Genomic DNA, 12,891 nt, shown 5'->3' on the forward strand with positions numbered 1-12,891 from the left:
GCATTTATTAAATTTCTGTTCTATATCAGACACTCTATTAAGTCCTGGAGATAAAATCATAAAATTTAAGACAGTTCTTGCCCTCACAGAACTTATAATTCTGCTGGGGGCATGGGGAGGAATACAGGAGTTAAGAAATGATAAAATAGAGACTATATTATAACATAGAAAGAGACTGAGTGGGGCAGGGTGAGAGGGGAGCATCAGGGATAGTGGGAGAGCATGCTAGATGCAATGTTGACCAATTTGATAAGCATAATGGAGTAATGTTTAAATCACTCTAGGAGAGAAAAGCTTGGGGCATATTGAGAGGTTTCAATACCAGCAGAGGAGTTTGAATTTTATTCTAGTAGTGGTGGATAGCCCCTAAAGCTTCTTGATTAGAGGAGTTCCAGAATTAGACCTGTATTTTAGTAGATTCAATTTAGCAGCTGTAAGGAGGAAAAATTGGAGAAGGAAGAGATTGAAAGCAAGGAACTTGTTAATAAGTGATGAGGGCTCAAATGAGGGTGGTTACCATCTTTGTGGAGAGGATGAAGTAATAATGCTAAGAAGGCAGAATCAGTGGGATTTGGCAACTTATTTTATCTGAGGGTTGAGAGGGTAAGGAATTCAAGATGACTTTGAGGTTGCAAATTAGTGGTGCTCTTATACAAATAGTCTTTTAGAAAGAGTAAGGGATGGGGAGTGGATAGAGCACCCCTCTTGGAGTCAGGAGGACCTGAGTTCAAATCCAAACTCAGACACTTAATTACCTAGCTGTGTGACCCTGGGCAAGTTACTTAACCCCATTGCCTTGTTTAAAAAAAAGAAAAGAAAAGAAAAAAGAGTAAGGGATTTGGGAGAAAAGAAAATAAATTCTGTCTTAATTACGTTGAATTTGAGATTGAAATGGATATCAGAAGAGAGATGTAGTCTAGATATGTAGATTTGGGAGTCATTTGCATAGAGATGGCAGTTAAAATTATTGGTGCTTTTAAGATCACTGAGACTATGGGAAGAAAAAAGATAATGACTTAGTACAAAGTTCTGAATTGTGTCCACATAGAGGAAAGAACTGGACATAGATAAACGAATGGTCAGAGAGAGAGAAAGGAAATGTAATGGAGCAGTATCTTCAAAACCCAAAGAGAAAGTAGAAAAGGAATAGAAAAAGACCTGGAAAGATTCATGTGAAACAGCATGAAGATATACATTGACTACAAATGTATAAATGGAAAACTCCATTCATAAGTATATAGAATGATTAGTTTGCAGAGAGAGAATTAAAGGGGATACAGGAATAATAATATAATATTAATTAGCTAATTAATATTATATTAAATACTATATTTATAAATACATATTATAAATATGTAATTGAAATTATATAAACAATAATTGAATTGATCAATTGGCAAGCATTTATTAAGCTTCTGTTTTACATCAGGAACTCTGTTAAGTGCTGGAGATAAAAACTGTAAACAAATTGTTGTTGCTATTTGTCCTGCATTCTTGAACAGGATCAATGACATCAGGAAAGTGATATCTTCACCTGCAAGTGAATTGGATTTAAGTGAGGGATGGCTGGGCAAAGTCACCAACCTCTGGGTCTAGGGATAGATAATAGATAGTACTGGAGATGCCCTTTGGCCTTTTTAAGCTAAAGTCTTAGTTTGTCTGAGGCAATGCCTATTCAGTGATTAAGTGTACAATAACAAATAATGTTATAAAAATATTTGGCCAGACTGCATTTTTTTTTCTTTTTTAGTAATCTCAGGTATATTTCCAGTAATTCCCTCACTTCCCATTCCTAAAAGCCTAGTTTTGAGGTCTTTTAAGACAACAGCCTTAATAATGCTGCAGTTATACCAGTTAACAGTAAATAGTAGAATGAACTAGTTGAGAGTTAAGGCTTTCAAAGAATCTTCAAGTTGGAATTGCCCCTGATGCTTATTTTCTGTGAGGCAATGGGCAGGTCATTTAATCTCTCTGAGCTTTAATTTACTCATTTCTTCATACTTATCTCATAGGGTTATGGTAAGGATCAGATGAAATAGTATAAAAGCATTCTACATTTAAACTTTAAAGCCCTAGGTAGATATATCAGTTATTGTTTTTTATGTGTTAAAATTCAGATTTTCAGATAACTTTATTTTCTTTCTATTCATTGTTGATACCCTATGCTTATTTTTGAGCTTGGTAATTTAGTTTTTCTTTTTGCTTATTTTCTCTCCCAAAAAATTCAAGATTAGTCCTTGTTTTGAATTTTGTTTAGCTTCCTTGGGCTTTCCAGTTTTCTACTTTTGTACTTACTTGGAGATTATCAATTTGTTGTTTGCTAATTTTAAAATTTAATGCTTATTTAATTTGTCTTCTCTCTTTCCTGGCAGTATAAGTGTTCAGAGAGATCTGTTTTTCCTTAGGGACTACTTTGATTTCATCCCAGAAATTTTGGTTTGTTTTTCTCATTGCCATAATTTTATTTGTTTTTTTCTTGTTGTTGTTGTTTTTTTTGTTTTTTTTTTTGCAAGGCAAGCGGGGTTAAGTGGCTTGCCCAAAGCCACACAGCTAGGTAATTATTAAGTGTCTGAGACCGGATTTGAACCCAGGTACTCCTGACTCCAGGGCCAGTGCTTTATCCACTGCACCACCTAGCCGCCCCCATAATTTTAAAAATATTCATTGTTTCTGTAATTTTTATTTACTCTCATTATTTTGACTCCATCTTTCTATTCTTATTTTTTATTTTATTACCTTATGATTTGTAAAGGATGTACTTAGTATTTCTGATCTTTCAATTATTTACTCATTTTCTTATTCTGAACTTAAAACAAGTACCAAATAAAATGATCATTTTAATAGAAAAAGCAAAAAATAAAAAAACTCCAATTCTCTTCTGAAGTTTTCTGAATTTATTTTTGAGTTATTAGCACATGGATCTTTTTGTAAAGGTGTCATATGAAACAAAAATGTGTATAATTCTTAAGATTTCTATTCACTAATTTGTAAATGTCTATCATGTCTATTTAGATCTACAATTTAATTCTTGTTTATCTTTCTGTTAGGTTTGCCAATTTTTATAATGGTGAATTGAAGTAACCCACAGTTACTGTCTTTTTAAAAAATAGATTTTAATCTATATCTTTTGTTTTTACATCTCCTTGATTTTTTTCTCTCCTTTCGGAAAACTCTTCTATCTAATAAATATTTTTTAGAAATAGAAGAAAAAAAATTAAAGCCAATCAGTACAACAGAAAAAAAACCTGTCATTGAATTGCATGTTTCACACTTATGGATTTCCCTCCTTAAAGTAATAGGGGGAAATGTCTTTCTTATCTCTTCAACCCTGTCTTCCTTTAGGACTCAGTTAAGTCCCACTTACTTAAAGTTGTTTTTCCCAGTTCTCCTTAGTCTTAGTACCTTTCCTCTGAGATTTTGTCCATTTTATCCTGCAATTGTCTTGTTTATGTGTAGTCTCTTCCATTAGACTGACTTCCTTGAGATCAGGGATTGTTTTGTGCCTTTTTTTGTATCTCCCCTACTTGGCAGGAGGGTGACTGGCACATAATAGGTATTTATTAAAGGTTTGTTACTTGAGTTCTGCCATCAACCTTGTTCTTCACCATTTCACAACATTCATTTTTTATTATTTTGCTACAGTGGTTCTTACCATTTGTATTGTTGTGGTCATTGAGTAATAATTGTTTTATTGTTTCTACTTGCTTCATTTTGCATAGGTAAGTCTTTCCAAGCCTTTATGTATTCATCTTGTATTGTTTTCTAAAACAATATAGTAGCATTTCATTACATTCATGTACTCAAAATTTATTTAGCCATTCCCCAATGGGTAGACTTCTACACTGTTTCTAGCCTTTTCTGAAAATGTATACAGAGTACATAAAATGAACTGTTCTAAGTAGTTTGATGTTTTGCAGGGACCTTTTTTTTGTCAATGACCCCATTGTAGTATTTACCTAGTAATGGAATCTTTGAGTCAAAGGTGTTGGAATTTTAGCTACCTTATTTGTATAGTTCCACATTGTCTTCCGTAATTGAACTATTTCACAATTCCACCAACAACAGATTGGTGTGCTACATCTTTTCACAACCTCCAGACATTGACTGCTTTTATCTTTTTTCATCTTGACAGTTTTCTGAATGTGAAGTGGAAGCTTTAGGGTTGTTTTTGATTTTATCTTATTACTAGAGATTTGAAGAATTTTTGCCTTAGTATTTGTCTTTGCAGATGAATATGCTTTTGCTTTATTCATTATAATATTGATATTATTTTATTTCTCTCAGATGAATGAATATCCATAAATTTACATATTACATGTTTGCATACAATTATACAATGATTAGCATAATTCTAAATATTTAATCTAGTGAGAAATTCCTAACATATTAGATTAACTGCTTGAGGATTTATTACAGAACATAGTGAAGCATGACATTGGATAGGTTATGTTTTGGACCAGGTACAAGCTGGTTTTAAGTGCAAGTAGAGGATTTTTTGAGAATGAGTCAATGAGACAGCAAAAAAAATTACAAGCCCCCAAAACCCGTTCTCTTGCCAGATAGTAGCAAGGTTATAAATACTTGACAATGATATGCATTGATGGATGCTCTCAGGTCCCATCAGTGTTAGTTTCTGGGATTCTCTGGTATCAAAAATGGGCCTGGTGTAGCTTATCATTTCATGAATACTCCATATGATGCTCCCTATGTTCTTATCCTTGGACTTCATGTGGCCTAATCAACCTCTTAAGGGTCTAAGGCTTAGGAAGAATCTGTAGTGCTCCAGACAGTGGTGATTTGTTTTGTTTATCTATGATGTCTTTAAGCATAATGTAGTTTCTTTGTCAACACAGAATAGCTTTGTAGTATAGCCTTATCTGAAATCACATGACTACTACTTTTTTTTAAAGTGAGATCACTTTTATTTTAATTGTGTCTCAAAAATTAAAACTTGCTTTATAAAGAATATTCTCATCAAGGATTAGAAATGACATGCCCCTTGAGCATTCTATAAAAAGTCATCTTTGTTCCTCTCATATTCTTTTCCTTTTTTGCAAGGCTGCTGGCAAGAATCGAGGCAGTGATCATTTGTGCCTGTTAGGATATTGAACATTTGAACAACTTGCTAGGATTTTGTCCAGCATCATCTGTAGGGAAAAGTAAAGCATGTTCTTGTGACTCTTTGAGAAGACATATTTCTTGTTCTCACATTCACTATCATTTGTTTTCGGAAAGTTTAAGCTATTTTACAAGCATTTTGTATTGGATTTATCTGTAGTGTTGTCATAGCAGATGGCATGAAATAGATATTCCGATTTTCCAGATGAGGAATCAAAAATAGAAAGACATGCTTTTTTAAAAGGAGACTTCAAGATCAGAATTGTTTTTTCCCTGTATCTAATTCTGTTAAATTGCCTCATTAAAAATCAAAATCAAAAAAGAAATTAGTTCCTTGTTTTGCTTGAAACCATATAATTTATTTCCTTATTTCTTCTTTAAAATCTTATCCCCATTTTTATCAGTTCAGACTCTGGAAGTCTGCTTTTTTATTTTATGTAGACATTCTCTTCCTTTAGTCTACTTTCACTGATGTTTTAGAAATATTTTCTTTGCTCAGCTTAGATAAGAATATGAGTCATGAGCCTTCTTTCCTTTGCCATATCTTCCACTTCATCGTTTGAGTGATCTTCATCTGTAAAATTCACATTTCTAGAAACATAGTCGATTCACTTTTGCTTACCCCTCCCCTCCTCCTTTCCTTTCTCTAGAATACTTCTTTCTGAACTATAGAACTCATAGTTTTCTTTTTTCTTTTTTTTTTTTTTTGCCTCAAATATCCCTAACCTGGTGGGACTTCTAAGGAATGTTAAGCTTGTTATTTCATTGTAGTATGTATATTGTGATTCATTACTTGGTCTTTTCAAGTTCTGTGGATGTATATTTGTTACATTTGGCTTTTTTTGGTGGTGGGGGGAATCTTTTGAGTTTCCCTTTCTGTTTAAATGTGTGAGTTTCCTCATGAGAATTTTTTCCCTTTTCCAGTCTTTTTTTTTTTTGGTCTTTTAGTGGATTAAATACATTTATTTCTGTTTATAAATTATGGAGGAAACTTATACATAAACCATTTAATCATCTTATTGGAACATGTATTCCAATATTTGTAAAATGTCTAGGGGCGGCTAGGTGGCACAGTGGATAGAGCACCGGCCCTGGATTCAGGAGTACCTGGGTTCAAATGCAACCTCAGACACTTAATAATTACCTAGCTGTGTGACCTTGGACAAGCCACTTAACCCTTTGCAAAAAAAAATCTAAATGATTTTCTTAGCATTTAAAGTTATTCATAAATAAATCATTTATGAGGAAAAAGAAGAAACCCAGGCTGGTTTCTACCATGTTTTCTAAACATTTCACCATCATGATTATTTTTAAATTTTTTGTGAATTATAGCAGCTATTATCTCTTCTACTTATTTCTTTTATAAGCTAACACACTGGGTGACAGACAAGACCAAAATGATATTAAGAGGACTATACCACTAGAACAAATCTGAAAAGATGAAATTAAAGCTTTTCTTTTTTTTTCTTTACCATCAAGGATAGTATAATTACCATACTTGCTCCCCAAATCAGAGTTCCAGGTATGCTTATAGGAATGATAAAAAATTAAGATAGAGGGATGGCTAGGTGGCGCAGTGGATAAAGCACCGGCCCTGGAGTCAGGAGTACCTGGGTTCAAATCCGGCCTCAGACACTTAATAATTACCTAGCTGTGTGGCCTTGGTCAAGCCACTTAACCCTACTGCCTTGCAAAAATCTACAAAAAAAAAAAATGGGAAAAACTAAGGTAGAAACTTCTCACTAAGGTGGAAAAAGATGAGAAAAACAGTCAAATTAGACCAGATCTATACATAGAGGAATTTCATCCTAGAGAGAACAGGGGAAGGAATACCTTTCTACAAGGTATACAAAAGAGGGAAAGATATAAAAAACTTGGGAAAAATCTCAGACCTTATTAATGTCACAAAAAGACAACTGACAGAACTGATAACTGTTAGTTCATGTTTGCCTATTCTCCTATCTATATAATATTTTTATGAAAATTATCTATATAGGTTCAGGGCATCCTTGATAAGGTCATTAGTAGGGAATTGGAAAGGTTTAGTCCAAAGGAGACCTTGATATTTTGCGCTTTATGTTTATCATTACATAATTTACTGAGGTATTCTTCCACAGTAGTGTCTGTCATCTATATCAGGTATTCAGTCAACAAGAAATTATTAAGAGTTTGCTGTATGACTAATATGGAATATATCTAACAGGATTGTATAAGTATAGCCTATATCATATTACTTGCTATCCTAGCGTGGGGAGAAGGGAAGGCTGGGAAGGAGAAAACTTTCCAAAAATGAATGTGAAAATTATCTTTACATAAAATTGGAAAAATAAATAAAAATAAAATAAAATGAAGAAATTTTTTAAAAAGAGTTTGCCATAAAAAACAAAACAAAATGTGAAAAAATAGAAGAAAATGTTTGGTATCTCATACCAAAAACAGTTGATTTGGTAAAAAGATCAAAAGAAAGAATTTAAGAATCATCAGACTTCCTGAAAGGCACCCAAAAAAATACCCTTTTGGGCTGTGGTTGAGTTATTTCAATAGTCTGATTCTGTGATTCTATTTAGGGTTTTTGGCAAAGATACTGAAGTGATTTGCCATTCCTTCAGTCTATTTTATAGATGAGGAAACAGATTAAAAAGGGTTCAGTGACTTGTCCAGGGTCACATAGTAATGTAAGAAATGCAGATTTGAATTCAGGTCTCCCTGACTTTGGGACTAGTTCTCTATCCACTGTGCCACCTAACTACCTCCCAAAAGAACCTCAACATCATCTTTTTCATTAACATGAAAGAAAACTGCCCTGATCAGAGGGTAGAGTTTCTTGGTCAAAGGAAAAAATATTGCAGCCAGAAGAAAAAATTCATATATCTAAGAACCAAAATTTATAGTAGCTACCAATTTATAGATGTAGAGAGCATGGAATATACCATTCTAAAAGACAGATATTGGGCAGCTAGGTGGCACAGTGGATAGAGCATGGTCCTGGAGTCAGGAGTACCTGAGTTCAAATCTGGCCTCAGACACTTAATAATTACCTAGCAGTGTAGCCTTGGGCAAGCTACTTAACCCCATTTGCCTTGCAAAAACCTTTAAAAAAAAAAAGGTAAATATATATGCAAAATAAATAGTTTGGGGAGAAAGCACACTGAAAGGGGAAGGTTTTATGTAGAAAATCATGCTTAAACTAAATCTTGAAGAAAACTAGGGATTTCAGAAGATATGTATTCTAAGACTGTATATTCAAGTATTGGGGATTACCAGTATAAGAACTCATGGAAGGGAGATGAGTGTTGCATATGTCAAATTCTATAAGATTCCTTGAAAGATAAACACAATCTATTTCAGTTACCATTGATCGTATGTTTAAGGACAGCCATAAAGCAAAAAAAAAGGTAACTTTATTAAATGTGTTTGGTCCTACTTTGGTAGAGAACCAACCAATAGAGTCCAGGTTGAGGAGAAATCCTCTATGGATGCTGTCTTCTCAATTTTTCTATTTGTGGATAACATGCTGTTTGCATCAAGGCCTGAAATATTATAGAACTTCCTGGATGAGACTTGTTATTTACTCAAGAGTTTACCCTTAAAAAAAAAAGAGTTTACCCTAACTGTCCAGCCTAGGAAAAACCAAGTGAATATAGCCTACTTATGTTCAGTCAGTGGCATGCCTCTACATGAACTATCTTAAGTACTTGTCCTTCAGTATATTCAGGATCATCAGTCCAGAAACCAAGAAGTTAGGCCCAGAATTAAATAAGAAGAGGAGAGAAAATTGGATTGTCTTCAGAAATTGCTCCTTTAATTAATTAATTATACATTTCTTCTCAAAACAAAGAACTCATTTTAAAAACCCCCCATCAGATTTCTGATAAAAAAAATTAAAAATGAATTACTCAGGGCAATGAGTGTGGCTCATTGTGTATGTAATAGGTGCAGGTGGAGTAGGTATAGTAGGTGTGAGTAGGCTGCAACATAGACTAAAATAAATAAATTTGAAGAACTGGAGTAAAGGATGTCATTTATGATTAAAAGATAAAAAAGATGGATAGATCACATGGGAATTGAGAGAAAATAAGTTTTTACCCTGAGTTCTTCATTAGCATCCTCACAATGACAGAAGAAAAGTGAGGAAGTCCTTGAGCAGGATGTTTATCTTCCTTCCACTGTGGTGAATCTAGAAAAAAATAAACAAGAGTTGAATATAATGGACAGGCATAGATAAGTTAGGATACACATCATAGGAAGTAACATCTGAATTAATATTAGGATAATAGATCTATTTGAGAAAAATATAAAGATTTATATTTTGGTTAAAAAATTGATTTTACAAATACAAGAAGTGGGAGGGTTGGTTAGATGGCAGTTTGTCTGAAAGAGGTCTGAAGTTTTTAATGGATTGTATGCTAAATGTAAATCAGCCATATATGATAGCTTAAAAACATTAATAGGTATGTTGGAGGCACAGCATCTAGGAATAATGAAGAGTTAGTCTCATTGGATTCTTATCTGAATGAGATTACATCTAGCTTAATGTTCTGGGTCCTAGAATATAAGACAGATAATAGTAAGCAGGAGAGTGTCTTAAGAACAGTACCTAGAATGGCAAATGATTTCAAGTCCATGTTATATGATTATTAGGGGAAGAAACTGAATATATTAAGTTGGAGAAGAGTAGAGAGAGCAGGGCATGAGAGCTATTATTTTGTTTATTTGGAAGATTATCATACAGAAGAGAGAAATTGGATTTACTCTGTTAATTACCAGGGAATAGAACTTAGGAACAGTGGGTAAAATTTGCAGAGTGATACATTTAGGTTTACTATTAGGGAAAAACTTATAGTACTGCCTTAGAAAAGAAGTGGATTTACTCTTATTGGAACTCTTCAGGCAAAGATTGACTATCTGACCAGTATGTTGCAGTGAGGATTGTTTTGGTAAATTGGGTCAGACTAGATGAATAGTGACATCCCTTTCAACTGTGATTCAGTGTGTCTCGTATCCTCAATGGTTTTAAGTAAATTCAGACCAGGAATAAAACTATGTATCTCTTCCAGTTACTTAGAAATATTCCATTTATGAGGAACATAAGGAACATGAGTAACATTTTAAATAATTGTTTCATTGGAAACTTCTTCCTCCACAGATTGAATGTCTCTGTTTTTGATAGAAATAGATTCTTATCACTGTGATAGGAGGAGGGGAATATTCCTTATTATCAGTTGGAACCCAGAAGGCACCATTCTATAGAATGATTATTATTCTTAATTCAACTTTACTCTTTCTTGAATATAAATAGACTTGTCCCTGGGAACCTAACCATCATTTATGATATTGTTTCTATGGGAAAATACCTGTTGAATTCAAAGTGACTGACTTAAAAATAAACTTTTTGGATTTAACCCATTCATAATTGTGTTACTTTCCATATTTCTCCAAAATTGTTGGTTTTTAAGGTGTTTTATCCATAGTTTTTAATTTCCCTGAAGAGCAGAAATCATACTGGAAAATTGAAATAAAAGCAAATGAAAAATAAAAGCAAAATGAAATAAATGACAAAATAAAATATAACTGTCTTTTTGGCTATGTGTCATTTCAAATTTGATAGTTTTTGTTTTTGTTTTTTGTTAATCATAAGGTGTCCCTGATTAAGGAAAAAGTAACATTTAAGAGGCTGATTTTTAACAATAGCATTTCCTATTTCAAAAAGCCATACAAACAATTTAATTTTAAGTCAGCAATCAGAATTTCTGCCACAAGTTTCTGGATGACTTTGGACATATCCCTAAATGTCTTTTTCCCTCTCAGGGATTTTGTGAGAATCAAATGAGATAATAGATGGAAAATGCTATCTAAATGTCAGTTACTTCCTCTAGCTGTGGTTTTAAGCATTTACCATGCTCATCTAACCATTGCTACTGGGATAGAATCTTTGTCTCTCCAGGGTTTCTCCTTTTCTTCACTGTTCTCTAAATTCTCATTGGGATTTGAAAACAGGTCTTGCTGACACCAAGTTGAGAACTATTCCCATTATACTGCCTTCCAAATACTTTGTTGTGTAGCAGTGGAATGGCTATCTTACAACTTGATGAGTTTTCTCTGACTGGATTACAGAGACTAGATGACCACTCAGCAGGGTTGTTTTATAGGGTATTTATGCTTCAGGTCAGAATTGAACTTCTAAGACTAATACTGAGAATCTATGATTTGGTGAGGGTGAGGACTGGCCCAAAATTTGTCTTTACTTTAGCCTTTCTTTCCCGACCTTCTGCTAACCACAACAATACTTATCAAATCATAGATTCTCAATCTCTATGCCTATTTTTCTATTCCTGCAAAATTTTATGAGAATAATATGCATATTTATTTGGGTACATTATTGATGAAGGTATGAGAAAGAAACAGGAAGGTGTTTGCAAATGATATTCTAATAGCAGAAACTGTATAAGTTCAGTGACTAAAAAGTGTAAATAATACAAGATCTTAAGATCTTTATGACTATTAAAAAAAGCATTTGATTCACTAGATCAAAATATCTCCTTGATGACTCTCCTGATAAGGTCTCTCCTATGCAAATGTTAAAATCATTGAAGTTCCTTGCAAGATAAAATTATTGAAATAACTGATCCTCAGTTGAATTATCTCAAGTAAAGTATAAAATTTGAAGATGTAGGTTCATCAAAGGTTTTTGCGTTTTGGACACTTGCAAATGGATGATGACCTGGGCCCAAAATTGAGTAGGAGGAGACAGGATTGAATTGGACTTGGGAAGTAGATAATCCTTTTAATAAATTCTGAAACAAAGGCCCATTTTTAAAAGACATCAATATTTTTCTGGTGATAGTATGGAAAAGTCATGGATTGACACAGGCTCTTAGAATTGAATAACCAAAATATTCAATATCCAAAGGGCAATGAAAAAGTCCAGAGTAGGACTGAGCTGGCTGCCATATGTTGCAAAAAAACAAAAAAGGAATTGAAGAGCAGTATTGTATAAAGGATGGCATCAGAAAAATGACTGGGGCGAAAGTATGACCTTGTCATCAAAGGTAACCAGTAGGAAACCTGTTTACCCCACTATTTGATCTCCCATGATATTAAGATGTTTAGAGTATGGCACATGAAGTAGTAGTGGGGAAGCTAGGGCAGATTTATGGGAAGAATGAGACAAGACTTGACAGAATGGACAGATATGTGTAGTTTACAATCTGCATTATTGTTAGGTTAACAGATTTAAGGCAGTTATCATATAACATTTTATTTGAGTCCCAGAACAACCCCTATGGTGGGTAGTTGAAATACTGTTATTGTTCAACAGTAATACCTTTTATAGCACTCTTTTCATGGGAAAGTGCATTTTAAATGCCATGCCAAGTGGCTTATAAAGAACTCTCAGTGCATATAAGCTATTCTTAAATTGGGGATTGCCTGTATATCATAGTGCTTTGTGTCTGTGTGTGTGTGTGTCTGTGTGTGTGTGTGTGTGTGTGTGTGTGTGTGTGTGTGTGTGTATACACAGACTCATTGTTGTATGGAGGTGGCAAATTCTATAGTTTCCATTTTCTTCTTAGAAAAAACTGGCATAAATTGACAGATTGTTGTATCCAGACTAATTTAACATCAAAAACAAAAAATCCAGGCTCTCCAAGTCCCTTTATTCTCTCCACAGAGCTTGTTCTGATTTAATTGTAGAGTAGCTACCTGTGAGTGTCAGAGTATTAGTACACATAATCTTTTCTCTCAAAAAAAAAAAACACCTTGATTTCTTATTTA

At 33.6% G+C, this 12,891-nt stretch overlaps 1 protein-coding gene across 3 annotated transcripts in view; it reads left to right on the forward strand.

Annotated features, from left to right (window-relative positions):
- Positions 1–12,891, forward strand: part of TMEM181 (transmembrane protein 181) — a 97,996-nt gene that overhangs the window by 38,621 nt on the left and 46,484 nt on the right. The gene's annotated exons all lie outside the window — the stretch shown is intronic.

This window comes from Macrotis lagotis, chromosome 5 (genome assembly GCF_037893015.1).
Source record: "Macrotis lagotis isolate mMagLag1 chromosome 5, bilby.v1.9.chrom.fasta, whole genome shotgun sequence".
Classification (NCBI taxonomy): Eukaryota; Metazoa; Chordata; class Mammalia; order Peramelemorphia; family Peramelidae; genus Macrotis; species Macrotis lagotis.